A 26,523-nucleotide genomic window follows, 5' to 3' on the forward strand; every position below is an offset into this window, starting at 1 on the left:
AAACCCAGTGCTCATGGTCACTAAATATTCACACTCACTGCAGCCTGTAAATGGCACCTGCCCTGAAAAACAATCCTGGGGTCGAAAATGGACCCAAAACTTCTAAAGAGGGCAACCGTGCAAGAAGACAATTTCAAGAGGTTAATTGTACTCTCCGTTTTTTTCTGTTTTTCTGTACCAGAAGTTGAAAACGGCCCCTCCGCCACGCCCCGGTCCCCGAGGCCTCCGTTGCCCTGCCGGGGCGGGCTGGCCGCGGGGATGGCGGTAAGGCGCAAGGACAAGCGAAGCTGGGCCTCAAGAGGCAGCCCGCGGTCCCCGCCCCCGTCTACGGCCATACCACCCTGAACGCGCCCGATCTCGTCTGATCTCGGAAGCTAAGCAGGGTCGGGCCTGGTTAGTACTTGGATGGGAGACCGCCTGGGAATACCGGGTGCTGTAGGCTTTTGGCCTCCCGCTGCTGCGGCTCCGCCTTCTCCTTTAGTCGCCCGCGGCGGTGGCCGCCAGCTCCGCCCCCCGCCGGGCACCGCTGCAGGCCCCACCTCCTCCGCCCACCCCCCCACCACAGCGCGCCAGAGGGGCCGCTCCATGCGGCCCGAAGGCGGCCTTGGAAGGCAGCGGCACACCTGAAGCTCCGGGGGTGTCTGGCCCGGACCCAGACTCCGCCGCGGGCCCGGGGGGCGGGTTGCACCGCCCCCCCCACCACCACAGCGCGCCAGAGGAGCCGCTGCATGCGGCCCGAAGGCGGCCCCGGAAGGCAGCGGCACACCTGAAGCTCCGGGGGTGGCTGGCCCGGACCCAGACTCCGCCGCGGGCCCGGGGGCCGTCCGTGCGGCCCGCGAGCCCCTCCACCTGCACCTGGCCGGCCCCACCGGCGCCCAGCCCCGGCGCCGCCACCTGTCCGCCGGTGTGGCTCTCTGCAGCTCTCTCCGGATAAAGCTGGATAAAGGTCTGGATGGGAAGGAGGGGCAGTGATTCAGCCTATTGCTCTTAGTGCCCCTCCCCCACACTCAGAAGCCCTTTGTGACAAGGCCACAGCTCTGTGATGCAGGCCTGGGGTTCTGCCATCAAGTGAACTCCCAGAGCTCTGTTGCCTGAGGGCGGCAATGCAGTTCAGAAGACGGAGAATCTCTTTTCTTTGAAAAACACTGTTGCTATCTGGCTGAGATCCAGCCCAACTTCCTGGGTGATTGATATCATCCTTGGCTTCCTGTGTGGACTGGGGCTCTTCCTCATGTTACTCCCCTGCTTCCAGAGTAATCCATTCTTAGCACCACCTAGGAAACCTAGAAACATCAGGAAGCATCAAGTAGAGCTGAAGGGGAGGAGCAGGAGTAGGAAGAAAAGGAGATCTTTGAAAGCTTGCAGAGATTGCCTGGAAGAACTGGAGGGGACTCACAACCTGGCTTCACCTCTGCGGAGCTGCCTGGGGAGGCTTCCTGGCAAGGGCAACTTTCACCAGCTCTCATGTCAAGACCCTCCTGGTGAGATGTGCAAAGCAGTGCCTGCTGGAGCCTGTGGAGGATACTGCTTGAAGGCTTGGGAACCCTGCAGGAACACCTCCTGTAGGGTTTCCTTCCTGGTTCAAGACACTCGAGAGGTGCTGGAAGCACATATTACAAGGTTTTGGGTAAAGCACGGGCGGACCCTACCCCTCAAGGTCCTCAAGCCCGTCAATCTCTTGAAGTCGACAAAGTTCCAACCCTCCACCATCCTGCGGTTAGCCTCGTCCCCTTCAGCCACCTGTGTATCTGGGCCCCACTCAACAGTCACGTTTGCTGAGTTCCTGGAGAAACCTCCTCAGGCTCATTCAGGAGAGAAGGTGAGAACAGAAGAGTCCGTTCCTGCCCTGAAGAGGCCTCTCCTTGTCCCCTCCACTGTGTGTAAGGAAATCCAGAGTGCCCTGGGAGCGATTCCACCTGGTGACTACCATGGGCCCTCAAAGGCTTCTCTGACTGCACAGCAGGGAAGGCCACCTTCTCAGTCCCTCACGCTCAGCCTTGTGGGCAGAACCTGGAAGAGTGAGACTGTGGAATGGGTCAAGAGGGACAGCCTAGAGCCAGGTCCAAGTTCAGCAATGGTCAGGAACGAGCCAAGAGAGGAGAGTGGTGGTCAGGCCTCAGGAGACCCCTGCCATAGGGTAACAGTGATGGAGGCGAACTTAGGATCCCAATCTTTGAGAGGTGAAGAGGCCAGGGAGGCTGTGGAGGCCAAGGAGTCTCCTGCTCTTCAACCACAGTCTAGTGTTATCTTGGAAACCAAAGTGTTGACAAAATCCCAAACCACAAATGTACCTATGAGGAGTTTAGAGGTGCCAGGGGCCAGGAAAAGTTTCCTACTACCTAGAATGTCTGTTTTCCAACATCTAGGTGAGCCATGCCTTAACATGGAGGTTGCTAGTGAGTTTAACTCCAAAGTAAAGGTACAGTCAGACAACCAGCTTCAGGACTTTCCCAAACACAGGTTCCTTGCTGCAGACAACTTGGCTTCTCAGGTGCCTCAGTGCCATCCCCAGAGAGTCCCCACCAGAGACACGTTAGCTTCCCAGGAGCCAAGTGGCCTTATGGAAGGCCAAAGGAGCAACCTAGGGCAGCAGGAGCCCCAAACTTCAAAACTCCAAGACTCATGGAAGAGCCAGAGCAAGATGATTGCCCCTACTTACAAAAGAGAGGACCGTAGGAGGCATAAACCAGGAGAGCATGAAGAGAGGTTTAAAGAATGAGGGACCCCTCAAGCTGGAAGTACGAGCCGCCCTGCCCAGGTCAGGGGAATAACAGACTCTATTGGGAGCAGATGTCTCCAGCTCATGCCAGAGAAGAAATGTAGCCCTCCAGAGAGCCTCTTCAGAAAAAGGATGAGGCTATTTTTAAAGTGGATTTTCCCCAATAAAAAAGTCAATGGTCGAGATGCTCTGCAAAGAAAAAAAAAAAGCCCATATCAGCCACTGCCCGGAGTCACGGATCAGTCCAAAGCAGATCAACCTTGAAGAGTGAGACTGCTGAGGGTCAGGCACTCATGCCCGCTGTTGGACAGATCGTAGAAGAAACAAGAGCGATTCACCATGGACTTCACGCCACAAAGTTAAATGAACACAGACTGGAATGCCAAGTCCCAGTGTGTGGGGGTTTCTGCTGCCATAGGCTTACCTCCTACCCAGAGCAAGGGAGAATGATGGGTTCTACAGCCTGCAGTCATAAAGCCACCTCCAAGGGCCAGAGTTGTGCTGTCAGGGAAAGGGAAGTCAGACACCAACAGAGTTTGAACAGTGTAAGGTTCGACGATGAGCAGCTGGGCCTAAGGTGCCTCCCATCCTTGCCCCCCAGGAAGAGTGTGTTTCCAGTTAGTACCTGCCAGTATGGGCCAAGGATTCCAGGTGCCCCAGCCCGCCATAAGCACTGTCCAAGGCATTGTCATCTTTGGGGAGGTGTCTTGCCTGGTCGACAGTAAAATCCTTCTTTAGTCTTCCCTTTAGTAGGAAAACATGTCTCCAAGTAAAATTTCAGTCCATGTAGAGAAAATGATTTTCTCATTAGCACATCCAAGATATTTAATGTTCCCCAATACATATATATATATATTTTTTTTCTAATAAAAGCATAGTGTAATGGCAAAAAAAAAGAAATTTAAAACGGCATGGAAAACTGCTGAACATTAGGAATAATTAAAGATATGCAAATCCAAATTACAAAAACCTATCCGCTCACACCAGTCAGAATGGCCATCAGCAAGAATTCTGCAAAAAGTAAATGCTGAAGGGGTTTTAGAGAAATGCCTACCCTTGGTCCAAAGTGGGACATGGTAAGAGCCAGTAGTGAAAACAAAAATGAGGTGCCTTGTAAAGGTAAATACTGAGCTACCATTCAATCAAGCATACCCACTGCTGGGCCTATCGCCTGAGGGGATGAGAATCAAAAAAAAACACAGGCTGGGCTTCACTGGTGGCCCAGTGGTTGAGAGCCCACCTGCCAATGCAGGGGACACGCGTTCATGCCCCGGGTCGGGAAGATCCCACGTGCCGCGGAGCGGCTTGTCCCGTGAGCTAGGGCTGCTGGGCCTGTGCGTCCGGAGCCTGTGCTCTGCAATGGGAGGGTCCACCGCAGTGAGAGGCCCACGTACCGCATTAAAAAAAAAAAAAAAAAAAAAAAAAAAAAAAACACAGGCTGGCAATCCTCCACTCCAGCAATATTTACCATAGCCAACACTTGGAAGCTACGAAAATGTCCATCAACAGAGGAATGCACAAAGAAGAAGTGGTCCATGTACACAATGGAATATGACTCCAATAAAAAAATATATAAATACAATTTATAAAACAAACATAAGTAAGGAGACATCAGCTTTGGGGGGCACATTCCACTCTAATATATAACCGAGGAACACCACTGCCCGGATGGTCTGTTTGCCTAGTTCCCAGGTTGGGAAAAGCAGAAATGCTGCCGCCCTCTGGCCGTTACCTGCAACAGCAGCTTTAAGACCTGTGCTAAGGGTCACTTCATATGCAGCAGTACTGGTGGGCTGTAAATGAAACCTGCCCTCAAAACGTCTTGAGGGAGGTAATGGCCAAAATATTTCTAAATGTCACACACACTTCACGAAAACAATTTGAAGAGGTAAGCTGTACTCACAGTTGAAGAAAAGAAGGACATGCCAGAAAGCTCAATTTCAAGGGATTATGAGACGCATGCAAATCCAGCCACAAAGTGGTATATCGGCTCACACTAGTCAGAATAAACATAAGAATTAAACATAATAAGCAAAAAAACTACAAACAAAAAATGCTGAAGGTGTTGTGGAGAAGTGCATACCCTCAACTTTAAGCGAGACGTAACCTCGGAAGAGCCACTAGTGAGAACAGACTGGAGGTGCCTCTACAAGGTAAACATTCCGCTACCATATGATCCAGCAGGCCCACTCCTGGGCCTATAACCTAAGAAGACAGAATTGGAAAGACACAGGCAGGCAAATGTGCATTGCCGCAGCATTACAATAGCCATGACGTGGAAGCAACCAAAAAGTCCATCAACAGATGAGTGGACAAAGGAGAACTGGTACATGTACAGACAGAATATTAGCCAAGGAAGAAAAGGACACAATGCCATTTGCAGCACCGTACATGAGTCTAGAGGTGATCACGTGACTTGTAGTAAGTCAGAAAGAGAAAGACACGTATCGTATGATATCACTTATAGGTGTTACCTAAAAATTGATACCAGTGAAGATATTTCCACAGAGAAGGGCAATCCCAGATTCATTAAACAAACTTATGGTTCACCAACGGAAAGGTGTGAGGACTGGATACATTACGAGATTGGGGTTAACAGACATATACAAACACAGGTGAAATATATAATCACCAAAGACCTACAGAATACCAAGAGAAGACTACTCAACATTCTGTCCTAACGTACATGGCAAAAGGATCCCAGGAAGAACAGACATATGTATATGTGTAAAAGAACCACATCTTGCACACCTGCAACAAGCCAAACATTGTAATCAAACATGCTGTGATAAAAAAATAAAAAAATTAAATTAAAAAAACGAACAAGAAGTAGTGAGACAAACTTAAGGGGCCTTCTCCTGGCACATTTCATTCCAAATTACAACCTAGAACACGACTTCCATTGAGGCTCTGCTGCCCTAGTAACCAGATTTGGTAAGGGAGAACCGCTGCCCCCTTGTGGCCGTTTCACACAACAGCACCTTTAATCCCAGCGCTAATGGTCAGTGGATATTCAAAATCATTGCAGGCCTGTAAATGACACCTGCCCTGAAAACAAATCCTGGGGTCATATATCGACCAAAAAATTCAAAAGACGTCCATATTTCAAAACGACACTTTCAAGAGGCATATTTTGTTCTGCATATTTGTTCTGCACATTAGGGTTCTGCTTCTTTTTCTTTCTTTCTTTCTTTGTTAAAAAAAAAAAAAAAAACGGGAATGGAAAAAGGCAACCCTCAGAATGGGAGAAAATATTTGCAAAAGAATCCATGGACAAAGGTTTAATCTCCAATATATATAACAGCTCATGCAGCTTAATATTAAAAAAAAAACAACCCAATACAAAAATGGGCAGAAGATCTAAATAGACGTTTCTTCAAAGAAGACACAGAGATGGCCAAGACGCACATGAAAAGCTGCTCAACATCACTCATCATTAGAGAAATGCACATCAAAACTACAGTGAGGTATCACCTCAAACCTGTTAGAATGGGCATCATCAGAAAATCTACAAACAACAAATGCTGGGGAGGGTGTGGACCAAAGGAACCCGCTTCCACTATTGGTGGGAATGTCAATTGATACAGTCACTATGGAGAACAGCATGGAGGTTCCTTAAAAAACTAAAAATAGAATTACCATAGGATCCAGCAATCCCACTTCTGGGCATATACCCAGAGAAAACCATAAATCAAAAAGACACATTCACCACAATGTTCATTGCAGCACTATTTACAATAGCCAGGTAATGGAAGCAACCTAAATGCCCACAGACAGACGAACGGATGATGATGTGGTCCATATATAAAACGGAATATTACTCAGCCATAAAAAGGAACGAAACTGGGTCATCTGTGGAGACGTCGACGGATCTACAGACTGTCATACAGAGTGAAGTAAGTCAGAAGGAGAAAAACAAATATTGTATATTCATGCATATATGTGGAACCTAGAAAAATGGTACAGATGACCCGGTTTGCAGGGCAGAAAGAGAGACACAGAGGTAGAGAACAAACGTATGGACACCAAGAGGGGGGAAGCCATGGGTTGGTGGTGGTGGGATGAGTTGGGAGATTGGGATTGTCCTGTATACATGTATATGCATAAAATAGATAACTAATAATAATCCTGCTGAATAAAAAAATCAACTTAAATTTCAAAATTTTTAAAAATAAATAAAATTTTTAAATAAAACGGAAAAGAAGTTCTTCCCTTCACACAGATGTATTTATAGGAATGAATTATTTCCATGCTTATATCTATAAATACATAGAAGAGGAATAAAATCTAACTTGAACCAAAAAAGAAAAAAAAAACCCAGAACCCACCAGTTGTACAGAGGGAAACCCATCAGGGCACTTTCTCCAGCGGGAAACAATTCTGAAATTGGTCAGAGGTGGGGAATCACCTCCCATGCAGCCAGCAGCCCCCCCCCCACCCCCGCAAGGAGCGTCCTCATTGCAAAGCTGGGGGACCGTGCCGAGGCCTCTGTGAGTAAACGTGAGCCGAGCCCCAGGCCAGCTGCTGCTGAACTGTTCCCACCCTTCCCAGGTAAAACACCTGAATATGTACGAGGGCTTGAAAGCCTAGAGGAAGGGCCGTGGAGCCACAGCAGCGACAGCACGCAGGCCGACTTGGTGCCTGCAGGCCAGCCAGGATGGTCCTGGCCCCGGGCGCTCTTCTGGAAGCTTTCCATTTCCCTGCCTGAGATACTCCTCCTGTCCCGGCCCCCACTGCTTTTTTCCTTCCTCACCTCTGCCCGGGGAGAAATTCCAGCGGAAGGTATGGGTGACACATCCTCTTCTTTAGCAGGTGGCAGCCCGGCAACTCCTGCAGAAAGTCCAGCAGAGCCCCACTCACACCGGGCCACCCACAGAGCCGTGGCCCCTCCCTCCCTCCCACCAGCACAGCCCCGAGACTGCTGACGGGGCAGAGAATATGGCGTCAGGCACAGCTGCAGGGGCTCTTGCTGCCTGGAGCAGTGTTTATATGGACCTCAACCCAGGCACACCTGGGGAGGGCTGGCCGGCAGGGTCAGGCTGCCCAGGTCAGCCCATCCTCACCCCTCAGGGACTCACATTGCAGAAAATGGACCTCGCTGAACCGGCCAGGTCCAAGGAACAGGTGTGGGCTCCTGAGAGTCTGGATAGACAAGGGGCTGCAGCTCCGGCTTGTTTTCTAATTCCTTTTATCTGGCCCATGAGTGGGAGACAACTTCAAGAAGACCCTCTCCTAATGAGAGGAACCCAGGAGTCAGGGAGAGGAGCGGTGATGGGTGGAGACAGAGGCCTGGTGCCCCGGCTGCGGTGGAAGCCTCTGGAAGACCAGGCAGAGGGAGGCCGCACAGAGTGATGCCCAGGGTCACAGACCTGTCGGAGCTGCTGTCTGTTCGTTCAAGTCCTGCTCTGAGGTGCTCTGTGTCAGCTCTGAGTGACAGGTGATCTGGGCTGCTCTGCAATGAGGGCTACGTGCACGGTACCTGTGTGCCCAGCCCTGCCGGGGTACCTGCCCAGGGGAGCTCCGTATCCTGGGAGGGGGCCTGACCACGAGAGCGCCATGGGCTGCTGGGGAGGGGGGGCCTGCCCAGGTGAGCTCCGTATCCTGGGATTGCCCTGACCACGAGAGCCCCGTGGGCTGCTGGGGACCTGGTAAACGATGTCGGGACAGTCAGTGAAGCCACCGAGGATATACATCCGGTAGTTCCTAATTCCTACACCCTGCTGGTCATTCTACCATCCACCAGGACACGGTATTCTGTATTAGACTTCAGTGATGCCTTCTTCTGTATTCCATTGGTCCCCGAAAGGCTCTGCTGCCCTAGTAACCAGATTAGGGAATGGAGAAATGCTGCCGCCTTGTGGCCGTTTCCCACAACAGCAGCTTTAAACCCAGTGCTCATGGTCACTAAATATTCACACTCACTGCAGCCTGTAAATGGCACCTGCCCTGAAAAACAATCCTGGGGTCGAAAATGGACCCAAAACTTCTAAAGAGGGCAACCGTGCAAGAAGACAATTTCAAGAGGTTAATTGTACTCTCCGTTTTTTTCTGTTTTTCTGTACCAGAAGTTGAAAACGGCCCCTCCGCCACGCCCCGGTCCCCGAGGCCTCCGTTGCCCTGCCGGGGCGGGCTGGCCGCGGGGATGGCGGTAAGGCGCAAGGACAAGCGAAGCTGGGCCTCAAGAGGCAGCCCGCGGTCCCCGCCCCCGTCTACGGCCATACCACCCTGAACGCGCCCGATCTCGTCTGATCTCGGAAGCTAAGCAGGGTCGGGCCTGGTTAGTACTTGGATGGGAGACCGCCTGGGAATACCGGGTGCTGTAGGCTTTTGGCCTCCCGCTGCTGCGGCTCCGCCTTCTCCTTTAGTCGCCCGCGGCGGTGGCCGCCAGCTCCGCCCCCCGCCGGGCACCGCTGCAGGCCCCACCTCCTCCGCCCACCCCCCCACCACAGCGCGCCAGAGGGGCCGCTCCATGCGGCCCGAAGGCGGCCTTGGAAGGCAGCGGCACACCTGAAGCTCCGGGGGTGTCTGGCCCGGACCCAGACTCCGCCGCGGGCCCGGGGGGCGGGTTGCACCGCCCCCCCCACCACCACAGCGCGCCAGAGGAGCCGCTGCATGCGGCCCGAAGGCGGCCCCGGAAGGCAGCGGCACACCTGAAGCTCCGGGGGTGGCTGGCCCGGACCCAGACTCCGCCGCGGGCCCGGGGGCCGTCCGTGCGGCCCGCGAGCCCCTCCACCTGCACCTGGCCGGCCCCACCGGCGCCCAGCCCCGGCGCCGCCACCTGTCCGCCGGTGTGGCTCTCTGCAGCTCTCTCCGGATAAAGCTGGATAAAGGTCTGGATGGGAAGGAGGGGCAGTGATTCAGCCTATTGCTCTTAGTGCCCCTCCCCCACACTCAGAAGCCCTTTGTGACAAGGCCACAGCTCTGTGATGCAGGCCTGGGGTTCTGCCATCAAGTGAACTCCCAGAGCTCTGTTGCCTGAGGGCGGCAATGCAGTTCAGAAGACGGAGAATCTCTTTTCTTTGAAAAACACTGTTGCTATCTGGCTGAGATCCAGCCCAACTTCCTGGGTGATTGATATCATCCTTGGCTTCCTGTGTGGACTGGGGCTCTTCCTCATGTTACTCCCCTGCTTCCAGAGTAATCCATTCTTAGCACCACCTAGGAAACCTAGAAACATCAGGAAGCATCAAGTAGAGCTGAAGGGGAGGAGCAGGAGTAGGAAGAAAAGGAGATCTTTGAAAGCTTGCAGAGATTGCCTGGAAGAACTGGAGGGGACTCACAACCTGGCTTCACCTCTGCGGAGCTGCCTGGGGAGGCTTCCTGGCAAGGGCAACTTTCACCAGCTCTCATGTCAAGACCCTCCTGGTGAGATGTGCAAAGCAGTGCCTGCTGGAGCCTGTGGAGGATACTGCTTGAAGGCTTGGGAACCCTGCAGGAACACCTCCTGTAGGGTTTCCTTCCTGGTTCAAGACACTCGAGAGGTGCTGGAAGCACATATTACAAGGTTTTGGGTAAAGCACGGGCGGACCCTACCCCTCAAGGTCCTCAAGCCCGTCAATCTCTTGAAGTCGACAAAGTTCCAACCCTCCACCATCCTGCGGTTAGCCTCGTCCCCTTCAGCCACCTGTGTATCTGGGCCCCACTCAACAGTCACGTTTGCTGAGTTCCTGGAGAAACCTCCTCAGGCTCATTCAGGAGAGAAGGTGAGAACAGAAGAGTCCGTTCCTGCCCTGAAGAGGCCTCTCCTTGTCCCCTCCACTGTGTGTAAGGAAATCCAGAGTGCCCTGGGAGCGATTCCACCTGGTGACTACCATGGGCCCTCAAAGGCTTCTCTGACTGCACAGCAGGGAAGGCCACCTTCTCAGTCCCTCACGCTCAGCCTTGTGGGCAGAACCTGGAAGAGTGAGACTGTGGAATGGGTCAAGAGGGACAGCCTAGAGCCAGGTCCAAGTTCAGCAATGGTCAGGAACGAGCCAAGAGAGGAGAGTGGTGGTCAGGCCTCAGGAGACCCCTGCCATAGGGTAACAGTGATGGAGGCGAACTTAGGATCCCAATCTTTGAGAGGTGAAGAGGCCAGGGAGGCTGTGGAGGCCAAGGAGTCTCCTGCTCTTCAACCACAGTCTAGTGTTATCTTGGAAACCAAAGTGTTGACAAAATCCCAAACCACAAATGTACCTATGAGGAGTTTAGAGGTGCCAGGGGCCAGGAAAAGTTTCCTACTACCTAGAATGTCTGTTTTCCAACATCTAGGTGAGCCATGCCTTAACATGGAGGTTGCTAGTGAGTTTAACTCCAAAGTAAAGGTACAGTCAGACAACCAGCTTCAGGACTTTCCCAAACACAGGTTCCTTGCTGCAGACAACTTGGCTTCTCAGGTGCCTCAGTGCCATCCCCAGAGAGTCCCCACCAGAGACACGTTAGCTTCCCAGGAGCCAAGTGGCCTTATGGAAGGCCAAAGGAGCAACCTAGGGCAGCAGGAGCCCCAAACTTCAAAACTCCAAGACTCATGGAAGAGCCAGAGCAAGATGATTGCCCCTACTTACAAAAGAGAGGACCGTAGGAGGCATAAACCAGGAGAGCATGAAGAGAGGTTTAAAGAATGAGGGACCCCTCAAGCTGGAAGTACGAGCCGCCCTGCCCAGGTCAGGGGAATAACAGACTCTATTGGGAGCAGATGTCTCCAGCTCATGCCAGAGAAGAAATGTAGCCCTCCAGAGAGCCTCTTCAGAAAAAGGATGAGGCTATTTTTAAAGTGGATTTTCCCCAATAAAAAAGTCAATGGTCGAGATGCTCTGCAAAGAAAAAAAAAAAGCCCATATCAGCCACTGCCCGGAGTCACGGATCAGTCCAAAGCAGATCAACCTTGAAGAGTGAGACTGCTGAGGGTCAGGCACTCATGCCCGCTGTTGGACAGATCGTAGAAGAAACAAGAGCGATTCACCATGGACTTCACGCCACAAAGTTAAATGAACACAGACTGGAATGCCAAGTCCCAGTGTGTGGGGGTTTCTGCTGCCATAGGCTTACCTCCTACCCAGAGCAAGGGAGAATGATGGGTTCTACAGCCTGCAGTCATAAAGCCACCTCCAAGGGCCAGAGTTGTGCTGTCAGGGAAAGGGAAGTCAGACACCAACAGAGTTTGAACAGTGTAAGGTTCGACGATGAGCAGCTGGGCCTAAGGTGCCTCCCATCCTTGCCCCCCAGGAAGAGTGTGTTTCCAGTTAGTACCTGCCAGTATGGGCCAAGGATTCCAGGTGCCCCAGCCCGCCATAAGCACTGTCCAAGGCATTGTCATCTTTGGGGAGGTGTCTTGCCTGGTCGACAGTAAAATCCTTCTTTAGTCTTCCCTTTAGTAGGAAAACATGTCTCCAAGTAAAATTTCAGTCCATGTAGAGAAAATGATTTTCTCATTAGCACATCCAAGATATTTAATGTTCCCCAATACATATATATATATTTTTTTTTCTAATAAAAGCATAGTGTAATGGCAAAAAAAAAGAAATTTAAAACGGCATGGAAAACTGCTGAACATTAGGAATAATTAAAGATATGCAAATCCAAATTACAAAAACCTATCCGCTCACACCAGTCAGAATGGCCATCAGCAAGAATTCTGCAAAAAGTAAATGCTGAAGGGGTTTTAGAGAAATGCCTACCCTTGGTCCAAAGTGGGACATGGTAAGAGCCAGTAGTGAAAACAAAAATGAGGTGCCTTGTAAAGGTAAATACTGAGCTACCATTCAATCAAGCATACCCACTGCTGGGCCTATCGCCTGAGGGGATGAGAATCAAAAAAAAACACAGGCTGGGCTTCACTGGTGGCCCAGTGGTTGAGAGCCCACCTGCCAATGCAGGGGACACGCGTTCATGCCCCGGGTCGGGAAGATCCCACGTGCCGCGGAGCGGCTTGTCCCGTGAGCTAGGGCTGCTGGGCCTGTGCGTCCGGAGCCTGTGCTCTGCAATGGGAGGGTCCACCGCAGTGAGAGGCCCACGTACCGCATTAAAAAAAAAAAAAAAAAAAAAAAAAACACAGGCTGGCAATCCTCCACTCCAGCAATATTTACCATAGCCAACACTTGGAAGCTACGAAAATGTCCATCAAGAGAGGAATGCACAAAGAAGAAGTGGTCCATGTACACAATGGAATATGACTCCAATAAAAAAATATATAAATACAATTTATAAAACAAACATAAGTAAGGAGACATCAGCTTTGGGGGGCACATTCCACTCTAATATATAACCGAGGAACACCACTGCCCGGATGGTCTGTTTGCCTAGTTCCCAGGTTGGGAAAAGCAGAAATGCTGCCGCCCTCTGGCCGTTACCTGCAACAGCAGCTTTAAGACCTGTGCTAAGGGTCACTTCATATGCAGCAGTACTGGTGGGCTGTAAATGAAACCTGCCCTCAAAACGTCTTGAGGGAGGTAATGGCCAAAATATTTCTAAATGTCACACACACTTCACGAAAACAATTTGAAGAGGTAAGCTGTACTCACAGTTGAAGAAAAGAAGGACATGCCAGAAAGCTCAATTTCAAGGGATTATGAGACGCATGCAAATCCAGCCACAAAGTGGTATATCGGCTCACACTAGTCAGAATAAACATAAGAATTAAACATAATAAGCAAAAAAACTACAAACAAAAAATGCTGAAGGTGTTGTGGAGAAGTGCATACCCTCAACTTTAAGCGGGACGTAACCTCGGAAGAGCCACTAGTGAGAACAGACTGGAGGTGCCTCTACAAGGTAAACATTCCGCTACCATATGATCCAGCAGGCCCACTCCTGGGCCTATAACCTAAGAAGACAGAATTGGAAAGACACAGGCAGGCAAATGTGCATTGCCGCAGCATTACAATAGCCATGACGTGGAAGCAACCAAAAAGTCCATCAACAGATGAGTGGACAAAGGAGAACTGGTACATGTACAGACAGAATATTAGCCAAGGAAGAAAAGGACACAATGCCATTTGCAGCACCGTACATGAGTCTAGAGGTGATCACGTGACTTGTAGTAAGTCAGAAAGAGAAAGACACGTATCGTATGATATCACTTATAGGTGTTACCTAAAAATTGATACCAGTGAAGATATTTCCACAGAGAAGGGCAATCCCAGATTCATTAAACAAACTTATGGTTCACCAACGGAAAGGTGTGAGGACTGGATACATTACGAGATTGGGGTTAACAGACATATACAAACACAGGTGAAATATATAATCACCAAAGACCTACAGAATACCAAGAGAAGACTACTCAACATTCTGTCCTAACGTACATGGCAAAAGGATCCCAGGAAGAACAGACATATGTATATGTGTAAAAGAACCACATCTTGCACACCTGCAACAAGCCAAACATTGTAATCAAACATGCTGTGATAAAAAAATAAAAAAATTAAATTAAAAAAACGAACAAGAAGTAGTGAGACAAACTTAAGGGGCCTTCTCCTGGCACATTTCATTCCAAATTACAACCTAGAACACGACTTCCATTGAGGCTCTGCTGCCCTAGTAACCAGATTTGGTAAGGGAGAACCGCTGCCCCCTTGTGGCCGTTTCACACAACAGCACCTTTAATCCCAGCGCTAATGGTCAGTGGATATTCAAAATCATTGCAGGCCTGTAAATGACACCTGCCCTGAAAACAAATCCTGGGGTCATATATCGACCAAAAAATTCAAAAGACGTCCATATTTCAAAACGACACTTTCAAGAGGCATATTTTGTTCTGCATATTTGTTCTGCACATTAGGGTTCTGCTTCTTTTTCTTTCTTTCTTTCTTTGTTAAAAAAAAAAAAAAAAAAAACGGGAATGGAAAAAGGCAACCCTCAGAATGGGAGAAAATATTTGCAAACGAATCCATGGACAAAGGTTTAATCTCCAATATATATAACAGCTCATGCAGCTTAATATTAAAAAAAAAAAACAACCCAATACAAAAATGGGCAGAAGATCTAAATAGACGTTTCTTCAAAGAAGACACAGAGATGGCCAAGACGCACATGAAAAGCTGCTCAACATCACTCATCATTAGAGAAATGCACATCAAAACTACAGTGAGGTATCACCTCAAACCTGTTAGAATGGGCATCATCAGAAAATCTACAAACAACAAATGCTGGGGAGGGTGTGGACCAAAGGAACCCGCTTCCACTATTGGTGGGAATGTCAATTGATACAGTCACTATGGAGAACAGCATGGAGGTTCCTTAAAAAACTAAAAATAGAATTACCATAGGATCCAGCAATCCCACTTCTGGGCATATACCCAGAGAAAACCATAAATCAAAAAGACACATTCACCACAATGTTCATTGCAGCACTATTTACAATAGCCAGGTAATGGAAGCAACCTAAATGCCCACAGACAGACGAACGGATGATGATGTGGTCCATATATAAAACGGAATATTACTCAGCCATAAAAAGGAACGAAACTGGGTCATCTGTGGAGACGTCGACGGATCTACAGACTGTCATACAGAGTGAAGTAAGTCAGAAGGAGAAAAACAAATATTGTATATTCATGCATATATGTGGAACCTAGAAAAATGGTACAGATGACCCGGTTTGCAGGGCAGAAAGAGAGACACAGAGGTAGAGAACAAACGTATGGACACCAAGAGGGGGGAAGCCATGGGTTGGTGGTGGTGGGATGAGTTGGGAGATTGGGATTGTCCTGTATACATGTATATGCATAAAACAGATAACTAATAATAATCCTGCTGAATAAAAAAATCAACTTAAATTTCAAAATTTTTAAAAATAAATAAAATTTTTAAATAAAACGGAAACGAAGTTCTTCCCTTCACACAGATGTATTTATAGGAATGAATTATTTCCATGCTTATATCTATAAATACATAGAAGAGGAATAAAATCTAACTTGAACCAAAAAAGAAAAAAAAAAAACCAGAACCCACCAGTTATACAGAGGGAAACCCATCAGGGCACTTTCTCCAGCGGGAAACAATTCTGAAATTGGTCAGAGGTGGGGAATCACCTCCCATGCAGCCAGCAGCCCCCCCACCCCCGCAAGGAGCGTCCTCATTGCAAAGCTGGGGGACCGTGCCGAGGCCTCTGTGAGTAAACGTGAGCCGAGCCCCAGGCCAGCTGCTGCTGAACTGTTCCCACCCTTCCCAGGTAAAACACCTGAATATGTACGAGGGCTTGAAAGCCTAGAGGAAGGGCCGTGGAGCCACAGCAGCGACAGCACGCAGGCCGACTTGGTGCCTGCAGGCCAGCCAGGATGGTCCTGGCCCCGGGCGCTCTTCTGGAAGCTTTCCATTTCCCTGCCTGAGATACTCCTCCTGTCCCGGCCCCCACTGCTTTTTTCCTTCCTCACCTCTGCCCGGGGAGAAATTCCAGCGGAAGGTATGGGTGACACATCCTCTTCTTTAGCAGGTGGCAGCCCGGCAACTCCTGCAGAAAGTCCAGCAGAGCCCCACTCACACCGGGCCACCCACAGAGCCGTGGCCCCTCCCTCCCTCCCACCAGCACAGCCCCGAGACTGCTGACGGGGCAGAGAATATGGCGTCAGGCACAGCTGCAGGGGCTCTTGCTGCCTGGAGCAGTGTTTATATGGACCTCAACCCAGGCACACCTGGGGAGGGCTGGCCGGCAGGGTCAGGCTGCCCAGGTCAGCCCATCCTCACCCCTCAGGGACTCACATTGCAGAAAATGGACCTCGCTGAACCGGCCAGGTCCAAGGAACAGGTGTGGGCTCCTGAGAGTCTGGATAGACAAGGGGCTGCAGCTCCGGCTTGTTTTCTAATTCCTTTTATCTGGCCCATGAGTGGGAGACAACTTCAAGAAGACCCTCTCCTAATGAGAGGAACCCAGGAGTCAGGGAGAGGAGCGGTGATGGGTGGAGACAGAGGCCTGGTGCCCCGGCTGCGGTGGAAGCCTCTGGAAGACCAGGCAGAGGGAGGCCGCACAGAGTGATGCCCAGGGTCACAGACCTGTCGGAGCTGCTGTCTGTTCGTTCAAGTCCTGCTCTGAGGTGCTCTGTGTCAGCTCTGAGTGACAGGTGATCTGGGCTGCTCTGCAATGAGGGCTACGTGCACGGTACCTGTGTGCCCAGCCCTGCCGGGGTACCTGCCCAGGGGAGCTCCGTATCCTGGGAGGGGGCCTGACCACGAGAGCGCCATGGGCTGCTGGGGAGGGGGGGCCTGCCCAGGTGAGCTCCGTATCCTGGGATTGCCCTGACCACGAGAGCCCCGTGGGCTGCTGGGGACCTGGTAAACGATGTCGGGACAGTCAGTGAAGCCACCGAGGATATACATCCGGTAGTTCCTAATTCCTACACCCTGCTGGTCATTCTACCATCCACCAGGACACGGTATTCTGTATTAGACTTCAGTGATGCCTTCTTCTGTATTCCATTGGTCCCCGAAAGGCTCTGCTGCCCTAGTAACCAGATTAGGGAATGGAGAAATGCTGCCGCCTTGTGGCCGTTTCCCACAACAGCAGCTTTAAACCCAGTGCTCATGGTCACTAAATATTCACACTCACTGCAGCCTGTAAATGGCACCTGCCCTGAAAAACAATCCTGGGGTCGAAAATGGACCCAAAACTTCTAAAGAGGGCAACCGTGCAAGAAGACAATTTCAAGAGGTTAATTGTACTCTCCGTTTTTTTCTGTTTTTCTGTACCAGAAGTTGAAAACGGCCCCTCCGCCACGCCCCGGTCCCCGAGGCCTCCGTTGCCCTGCCGGGGCGGGCTGGCCGCGGGGATGGCGGTAAGGCGCAAGGACAAGCGAAGCTGGGCCTCAAGAGGCAGCCCGCGGTCCCCGCCCCCGTCTACGGCCATACCACCCTGAACGCGCCCGATCTCGTCTGATCTCGGAAGCTAAGCAGGGTCGGGCCTGGTTAGTACTTGGATGGGAGACCGCCTGGGAATACCGGGTGCTGTAGGCTTTTGGCCTCCCGCTGCTGCGGCTCCGCCTTCTCCTTTAGTCGCCCGCGGCGGTGGCCGCCAGCTCCGCCCCCCGCCGGGCACCGCTGCAGGCCCCACCTCCTCCGCCCACCCCCCCACCACAGCGCGCCAGAGGGGCCGCTCCATGCGGCCCGAAGGCGGCCTTGGAAGGCAGCGGCACACCTGAAGCTCCGGGGGTGTCTGGCCCGGACCCAGACTCCGCCGCGGGCCCGGGGGGCGGGTTGCACCGCCCCCCCCACCACCACAGCGCGCCAGAGGAGCCGCTGCATGCGGCCCGAAGGCGGCCCCGGAAGGCAGCGGCACACCTGAAGCTCCGGGGGTGGCTGGCCCGGACCCAGACTCCGCCGCGGGCCCGGGGGCCGTCCGTGCGGCCCGCGAGCCCCTCCACCTGCACCTGGCCGGCCCCACCGGCGCCCAGCCCCGGCGCCGCCACCTGTCCGCCGGTGTGGCTCTCTGCAGCTCTCTCCGGATAAAGCTGGATAAAGGTCTGGATGGGAAGGAGGGGCAGTGATTCAGCCTATTGCTCTTAGTGCCCCTCCCCCACACTCAGAAGCCCTTTGTGACAAGGCCACAGCTCTGTGATGCAGGCCTGGGGTTCTGCCATCAAGTGAACTCCCAGAGCTCTGTTGCCTGAGGGCGGCAATGCAGTTCAGAAGACGGAGAATCTCTTTTCTTTGAAAAACACTGTTGCTATCTGGCTGAGATCCAGCCCAACTTCCTGGGTGATTGATATCATCCTTGGCTTCCTGTGTGGACTGGGGCTCTTCCTCATGTTACTCCCCTGCTTCCAGAGTAATCCATTCTTAGCACCACCTAGGAAACCTAGAAACATCAGGAAGCATCAAGTAGAGCTGAAGGGGAGGAGCAGGAGTAGGAAGAAAAGGAGATCTTTGAAAGCTTGCAGAGATTGCCTGGAAGAACTGGAGGGGACTCACAACCTGGCTTCACCTCTGCGGAGCTGCCTGGGGAGGCTTCCTGGCAAGGGCAACTTTCACCAGCTCTCATGTCAAGACCCTCCTGGTGAGATGTGCAAAGCAGTGCCTGCTGGAGCCTGTGGAGGATACTGCTTGAAGGCTTGGGAACCCTGCAGGAACACCTCCTGTAGGGTTTCCTTCCTGGTTCAAGACACTCGAGAGGTGCTGGAAGCACATATTACAAGGTTTTGGGTAAAGCACGGGCGGACCCTACCCCTCAAGGTCCTCAAGCCCGTCAATCTCTTGAAGTCGACAAAGTTCCAACCCTCCACCATCCTGCGGTTAGCCTCGTCCCCTTCAGCCACCTGTGTATCTGGGCCCCACTCAACAGTCACGTTTGCTGAGTTCCTGGAGAAACCTCCTCAGGCTCATTCAGGAGAGAAGGTGAGAACAGAAGAGTCCGTTCCTGCCCTGAAGAGGCCTCTCCTTGTCCCCTCCACTGTGTGTAAGGAAATCCAGAGTGCCCTGGGAGCGATTCCACCTGGTGACTACCATGGGCCCTCAAAGGCTTCTCTGACTGCACAGCAGGGAAGGCCACCTTCTCAGTCCCTCACGCTCAGCCTTGTGGGCAGAACCTGGAAGAGTGAGACTGTGGAATGGGTCAAGAGGGACAGCCTAGAGCCAGGTCCAAGTTCAGCAATGGTCAGGAACGAGCCAAGAGAGGAGAGTGGTGGTCAGGCCTCAGGAGACCCCTGCCATAGGGTAACAGTGATGGAGGCGAACTTAGGATCCCAATCTTTGAGAGGTGAAGAGGCCAGGGAGGCTGTGGAGGCCAAGGAGTCTCCTGCTCTTCAACCACAGTCTAGTGTTATCTTGGAAACCAAAGTGTTGACAAAATCCCAAACCACAAATGTACCTATGAGGAGTTTAGAGGTGCCAGGGGCCAGGAAAAGTTTCCTACTACCTAGAATGTCTGTTTTCCAACATCTAGGTGAGCCATGCCTTAACATGGAGGTTGCTAGTGAGTTTAACTCCAAAGTAAAGGTACAGTCAGACAACCAGCTTCAGGACTTTCCCAAACACAGGTTCCTTGCTGCAGACAACTTGGCTTCTCAGGTGCCTCAGTGCCATCCCCAGAGAGTCCCCACCAGAGACACGTTAGCTTCCCAGGAGCCAAGTGGCCTTATGGAAGGCCAAAGGAGCAACCTAGGGCAGCAGGAGCCCCAAACTTCAAAACTCCAAGACTCATGGAAGAGCCAGAGCAAGATGATTGCCCCTACTTACAAAAGAGAGGACCGTAGGAGGCATAAACCAGGAGAGCATGAAGAGAGGTTTAAAGAATGAGGGACCCCTCAAGCTGGAAGTACGAGCCGCCCTGCCCAGGTCAGGGGAATAACAGACTCTATTGGGAGCAGATGTCTCCAGCTCATGCCAGAGAAGAAATGTAGCCCTCCAGAGAGCCTCTTCAGAAAAAGGATGAGGCTATTTTTAAAGTGGATTTTCCCCAATAAAAAAGTCAATGGTCGAGATGCTCTGCAAAGAAAAAAAAAAAGCCCATATCAGCCACTGCCCGGAGTCACGGATCAGTCCAAAGCAGATCAACCTTGAAGAGTGAGACTGCTGAGGGTCAGGCACTCATGCCCGCTGTTGGACAGATCGTAGAAGAAACAAGAGCGATTCACCATGGACTTCACGCCACAAAGTTAAATGAACACAGACTGGAATGCCAAGTCCCAGTGTGTGGGGGTTTCTGCTGCCATAGGCTTACCTCCTACCCAGAGCAAGGGAGAATGATGGGTTCTACAGCCTGCAGTCATAAAGCCACCTCCAAGGGCCAGAGTTGTGCTGTCAGGGAAAGGGAAGTCAGACACCAACAGAGTTTGAACAGTGTAAGGTTCGACGATGAGCAGCTGGGCCTAAGGTGCCTCCCATCCTTGCCCCCCAGGAAGAGTGTGTTTCCAGTTAGTACCTGCCAGTATGGGCCAAGGATTCCAGGTGCCCCAGCCCGCCATAAGCACTGTCCAAGGCATTGTCATCTTTGGGGAGGTGTCTTGCCTGGTCGACAGTAAAATCCTTCTTTAGTCTTCCCTTTAGTAGGAAAACATGTCTCCAAGTAAAATTTCAGTCCATGTAGAGAAAATGATTTTCTCATTAGCACATCCAAGATATTTAATGTTCCCCAATACATATATATATATATATTTTTTCTAATAAAAGCATAGTGTAATGGCAAAAAAAAAGAAATTTAAAACGGCATGGAAAACTGCTGAACATTAGGAATAATTAAAGATATGCAAATCCAAATTACAAAAACCTATCCGCTCACACCAGTCAGAATGGCCATCAGCAAGAATTCTGCAAAAAGTAAATGCTGAAGGGGTTTTAGAGAAATGCCTACCCTTGGTCCAAAGTGGGACATGGTAAGAGCCAGTAGTGAAAACAAAAATGAGGTGCCTTGTAAAGGTAAATACTGAGCTACCATTCAATCAAGCATACCCACTGCTGGGCCTATCGCCTGAGGGGATGAGAATCAAAAAAAAACACAGGCTGGGCTTCACTGGTGGCCCAGTGGTTGAGAGCCCACCTGCCAATGCAGGGGACACGCGTTCATGCCCCGGGTCGGGAAGATCCCACGTGCCGCGGAGCGGCTTGTCCCGTGAGCTAGGGCTGCTGGGCCTGTGCGTCCGGAGCCTGTGCTCTGCAATGGGAGGGTCCACCGCAGTGAGAGGCCCACGTACCGCATTAAAAAAAAAAAAAAAAAAAAAAAAAAAAAAAAACACAGGCTGGCAATCCTCCACTCCAGCAATATTTACCATAGCCAACACTTGGAAGCTACGAAAATGTCCATCAACAGAGGAATGCACAAAGAAGAAGTGGTCCATGTACACAATGGAATATGACTCCAATAAAAAAATATATAAATACAATTTATAAAACAAACATAAGTAAGGAGACATCAGCTTTGGGGGGCACATTCCACTCTAATATATAACCGAGGAACACCACTGCCCGGATGGTCTGTTTGCCTAGTTCCCAGGTTGGGAAAAGCAGAAATGCTGCCGCCCTCTGGCCGTTACCTGCAACAGCAGCTTTAAGACCTGTGCTAAGGGTCACTTCATATGCAGCAGTACTGGTGGGCTGTAAATGAAACCTGCCCTCAAAACGTCTTGAGGGAGGTAATGGCCAAAATATTTCTAAATGTCACACACACTTCACGAAAACAATTTGAAGAGGTAAGCTGTACTCACAGTTGAAGAAAAGAAGGACATGCCAGAAAGCTCAATTTCAAGGGATTATGAGACGCATGCAAATCCAGCCACAAAGTGGTATATCGGCTCACACTAGTCAGAATAAACATAAGAATTAAACATAATAAGCAAAAAAACTACAAACAAAAAATGCTGAAGGTGTTGTGGAGAAGTGCATACCCTCAACTTTAAGCGGGACGTAACCTCGGAAGAGCCACTAGTGAGAACAGACTGGAGGTGCCTCTACAAGGTAAACATTCCGCTACCATATGATCCAGCAGGCCCACTCCTGGGCCTATAACCTAAGAAGACAGAATTGGAAAGACACAGGCAGGCAAATGTGCATTGCCGCAGCATTACAATAGCCATGACGTGGAAGCAACCAAAAAGTCCATCAACAGATGAGTGGACAAAGGAGAACTGGTACATGTACAGACAGAATATTAGCCAAGGAAGAAAAGGACACAATGCCATTTGCAGCACCGTACATGAGTCTAGAGGTGATCACGTGACTTGTAGTAAGTCAGAAAGAGAAAGACACGTATCGTATGATATCACTTATAGGTGTTACCTAAAAATTGATACCAGTGAAGATATTTCCACAGAGAAGGGCAATCCCAGATTCATTAAACAAACTTATGGTTCACCAACGGAAAGGTGTGAGGACTGGATACATTACGAGATTGGGGTTAACAGACATATACAAACACAGGTGAAATATATAATCACCAAAGACCTACAGAATACCAAGAGAAGACTACTCAACATTCTGTCCTAACGTACATGGCAAAAGGATCCCAGGAAGAACAGACATATGTATATGTGTAAAAGAACCACATCTTGCACACCTGCAACAAGCCAAACATTGTAATCAAACATGCTGTGATAAAAAAATAAAAAAATTAAATTAAAAAAACGAACAAGAAGTAGTGAGACAAACTTAAGGGGCCTTCTCCTGGCACATTTCATTCCAAATTACAACCTAGAACACGACTTCCATTGAGGCTCTGCTGCCCTAGTAACCAGATTTGGTAAGGGAGAACCGCTGCCCCCTTGTGGCCGTTTCACACAACAGCACCTTTAATCCCAGCGCTAATGGTCAGTGGATATTCAAAATCATTGCAGGCCTGTAAATGACACCTGCCCTGAAAACAAATCCTGGGGTCATATATCGACCAAAAAATTCAAAAGACGTCCATATTTCAAAACGACACTTTCAAGAGGCATATTTTGTTCTGCATATTTGTTCTGCACATTAGGGTTCTGCTTCTTTTTCTTTCTTTCTTTCTTTGTTAAAAAAAAAAAAAAAAAAAACGGGAATGGAAAAAGGCAACCCTCAGAATGGGAGAAAATATTTGCAAACGAATCCATGGACAAAGGTTTAATCTCCAATATATATAACAGCTCATGCAGCTTAATATTAAAAAAAAAAAACAACCCAATACAAAAATGGGCAGAAGATCTAAATAGACGTTTCTTCAAAGAAGACACAGAGATGGCCAAGACGCACATGAAAAGCTGCTCAACATCACTCATCATTAGAGAAATGCACATCAAAACTACAGTGAGGTATCACCTCAAACCTGTTAGAATGGGCATCATCAGAAAATCTACAAACAACAAATGCTGGGGAGGGTGTGGACCAAAGGAACCCGCTTCCACTATTGGTGGGAATGTCAATTGATACAGTCACTATGGAGAACAGCATGGAGGTTCCTTAAAAAACTAAAAATAGAATTACCATAGGATCCAGCAATCCCACTTCTGGGCATATACCCAGAGAAAACCATAAATCAAAAAGACACATTCACCACAATGTTCATTGCAGCACTATTTACAATAGCCAGGTAATGGAAGCAACCTAAATGCCCACAGACAGACGAACGGATGATGATGTGGTCCATATATAAAACGGAATATTACTCAGCCATAAAAAGGAACGAAACTGGGTCATCTGTGGAGACGTCGACGGATCTACAGACTGTCATACAGAGTGAAGTAAGTCAGAAGGAGAAAAACAAATATTGTATATTCATGCATATATGTGGAACCTAGAAAAATGGTACAGATGACCCGGTTTGCAGGGCAGAAAGAGAGACACAGAGGTAGAGAACAAACGTATGGACACCAAGAGGGGGGAAGCCATGGGTTGGTGGTGGTGGGATGAGTTGGGAGATTGGGATTGTCCTGTATACATGTATATGCATAAAACAGATAACTAATAATAATCCTGCTGAATAAAAAAATCAACTTAAATTTCAAAATTTTTAAAAATAAATAAAATTTTTAAATAAAACGGAAAAGAAGTTCTTCCCTTCACACAGATGTATTTATAGGAATGAATTATTTCCATGCTTATATCTATAAATACATAGAAGAGGAATAAAATCTAACTTGAACCAAAAAAGAAAAAAAAAAAACCAGAACCCACCAGTTATACAGAGGGAAACCCATCAGGGCACTTTCTCCAGCGGGAAACAATTCTGAAATTGGTCAGAGGTGGGGAATCACCTCCCATGCAGCCAGCAGCCCCCCCACCCCCGCAAGGAGCGTCCTCATTGCAAAGCTGGGGGACCGTGCCGAGGCCTCTGTGAGTAAACGTGAGCCGAGCCCCAGGCCAGCTGCTGCTGAACTGTTCCCACCCTTCCCAGGTAAAACACCTGAATATGTACGAGGGCTTGAAAGCCTAGAGGAAGGGCCGTGGAGCCACAGCAGCGACAGCACGCAGGCCGACTTGGTGCCTGCAGGCCAGCCAGGATGGTCCTGGCCCCGGGCGCTCTTCTGGAAGCTTTCCATTTCCCTGCCTGAGATACTCCTCCTGTCCCGGCCCCCACTGCTTTTTTCCTTCCTCACCTCTGCCCGGGGAGAAATTCCAGCGGAAGGTATGGGTGACACATCCTCTTCTTTAGCAGGTGGCAGCCCGGCAACTCCTGCAGAAAGTCCAGCAGAGCCCCACTCACACCGGGCCACCCACAGAGCCGTGGCCCCTCCCTCCCTCCCACCAGCACAGCCCCGAGACTGCTGACGGGGCAGAGAATATGGCGTCAGGCACAGCTGCAGGGGCTCTTGCTGCCTGGAGCAGTGTTTATATGGACCTCAACCCAGGCACACCTGGGGAGGGCTGGCCGGCAGGGTCAGGCTGCCCAGGTCAGCCCATCCTCACCCCTCAGGGACTCACATTGCAGAAAATGGACCTCGCTGAACCGGCCAGGTCCAAGGAACAGGTGTGGGCTCCTGAGAGTCTGGATAGACAAGGGGCTGCAGCTCCGGCTTGTTTTCTAATTCCTTTTATCTGGCCCATGAGTGGGAGACAACTTCAAGAAGACCCTCTCCTAATGAGAGGAACCCAGGAGTCAGGGAGAGGAGCGGTGATGGGTGGAGACAGAGGCCTGGTGCCCCGGCTGCGGTGGAAGCCTCTGGAAGACCAGGCAGAGGGAGGCCGCACAGAGTGATGCCCAGGGTCACAGACCTGTCGGAGCTGCTGTCTGTTCGTTCAAGTCCTGCTCTGAGGTGCTCTGTGTCAGCTCTGAGTGACAGGTGATCTGGGCTGCTCTGCAATGAGGGCTACGTGCACGGTACCTGTGTGCCCAGCCCTGCCGGGGTACCTGCCCAGGGGAGCTCCGTATCCTGGGAGGGGGCCTGACCACGAGAGCGCCATGGGCTGCTGGGGAGGGGGGGCCTGCCCAGGTGAGCTCCGTATCCTGGGATTGCCCTGACCACGAGAGCCCCGTGGGCTGCTGGGGACCTGGTAAACGATGTCGGGACAGTCAGTGAAGCCACCGAGGATATACATCCGGTAGTTCCTAATTCCTACACCCTGCTGGTCATTCTACCATCCACCAGGACACGGTATTCTGTATTAGACTTCAGTGATGCCTTCTTCTGTATTCCATTGGTCCCCGAAAGGCTCTGCTGCCCTAGTAACCAGATTAGGGAATGGAGAAATGCTGCCGCCTTGTGGCCGTTTCCCACAACAGCAGCTTTAAACCCAGTGCTCATGGTCACTAAATATTCACACTCACTGCAGCCTGTAAATGGCACCTGCCCTGAAAAACAATCCTGGGGTCGAAAATGGACCCAAAACTTCTAAAGAGGGCAACCGTGCAAGAAGACAATTTCAAGAGGTTAATTGTACTCTCCGTTTTTTTCTGTTTTTCTGTACCAGAAGTTGAAAACGGCCCCTCCGCCACGCCCCGGTCCCCGAGGCCTCCGTTGCCCTGCCGGGGCGGGCTGGCCGCGGGGATGGCGGTAAGGCGCAAGGACAAGCGAAGCTGGGCCTCAAGAGGCAGCCCGCGGTCCCCGCCCCCGTCTACGGCCATACCACCCTGAACGCGCCCGATCTCGTCTGATCTCGGAAGCTAAGCAGGGTCGGGCCTGGTTAGTACTTGGATGGGAGACCGCCTGGGAATACCGGGTGCTGTAGGCTTTTGGCCTCCCGCTGCTGCGGCTCCGCCTTCTCCTTTAGTCGCCCGCGGCGGTGGCCGCCAGCTCCGCCCCCCGCCGGGCACCGCTGCAGGCCCCACCTCCTCCGCCCACCCCCCCACCACAGCGCGCCAGAGGGGCCGCTCCATGCGGCCCGAAGGCGGCCTTGGAAGGCAGCGGCACACCTGAAGCTCCGGGGGTGTCTGGCCCGGACCCAGACTCCGCCGCGGGCCCGGGGGGCGGGTTGCACCGCCCCCCCCACCACCACAGCGCGCC

General features: G+C 50.9%; 4 non-coding genes across 4 annotated transcripts; all 4 read left to right on the forward strand.

Moving 5' to 3' along the window:
* The first annotated feature begins 323 nt into the window (after positions 1-323).
* Positions 324-442, forward strand: LOC132496590 (5S ribosomal RNA). The gene has a single exon (XR_009533485.1). It is a non-coding gene; the product is annotated as a 5S ribosomal RNA (ribosomal RNA).
* An 8,484-nt stretch (positions 443-8,926) lies between these two features.
* LOC132496591 (5S ribosomal RNA) lies at positions 8,927-9,045 on the forward strand. Its single transcript, XR_009533486.1, has one exon. It is a non-coding gene; the product is annotated as a 5S ribosomal RNA (ribosomal RNA).
* Positions 9,046-17,525: 8,480 nt separating this feature from the next.
* LOC132496593 (5S ribosomal RNA) lies at positions 17,526-17,644 on the forward strand. The gene has a single exon (XR_009533488.1). It is a non-coding gene; the product is annotated as a 5S ribosomal RNA (ribosomal RNA).
* Positions 17,645-26,132: 8,488 nt separating this feature from the next.
* On the forward strand, positions 26,133-26,251 carry LOC132496594 (5S ribosomal RNA). The gene has a single exon (XR_009533489.1). It is a non-coding gene; the product is annotated as a 5S ribosomal RNA (ribosomal RNA).
* Positions 26,252-26,523: the final 272 nt, after the last annotated feature.

The sequence above is a fragment of the Mesoplodon densirostris genome, chromosome 9 (assembly GCF_025265405.1).
Source record: "Mesoplodon densirostris isolate mMesDen1 chromosome 9, mMesDen1 primary haplotype, whole genome shotgun sequence".
Lineage (NCBI taxonomy): Eukaryota > Metazoa > Chordata > Mammalia > Artiodactyla > Ziphiidae > Mesoplodon > Mesoplodon densirostris.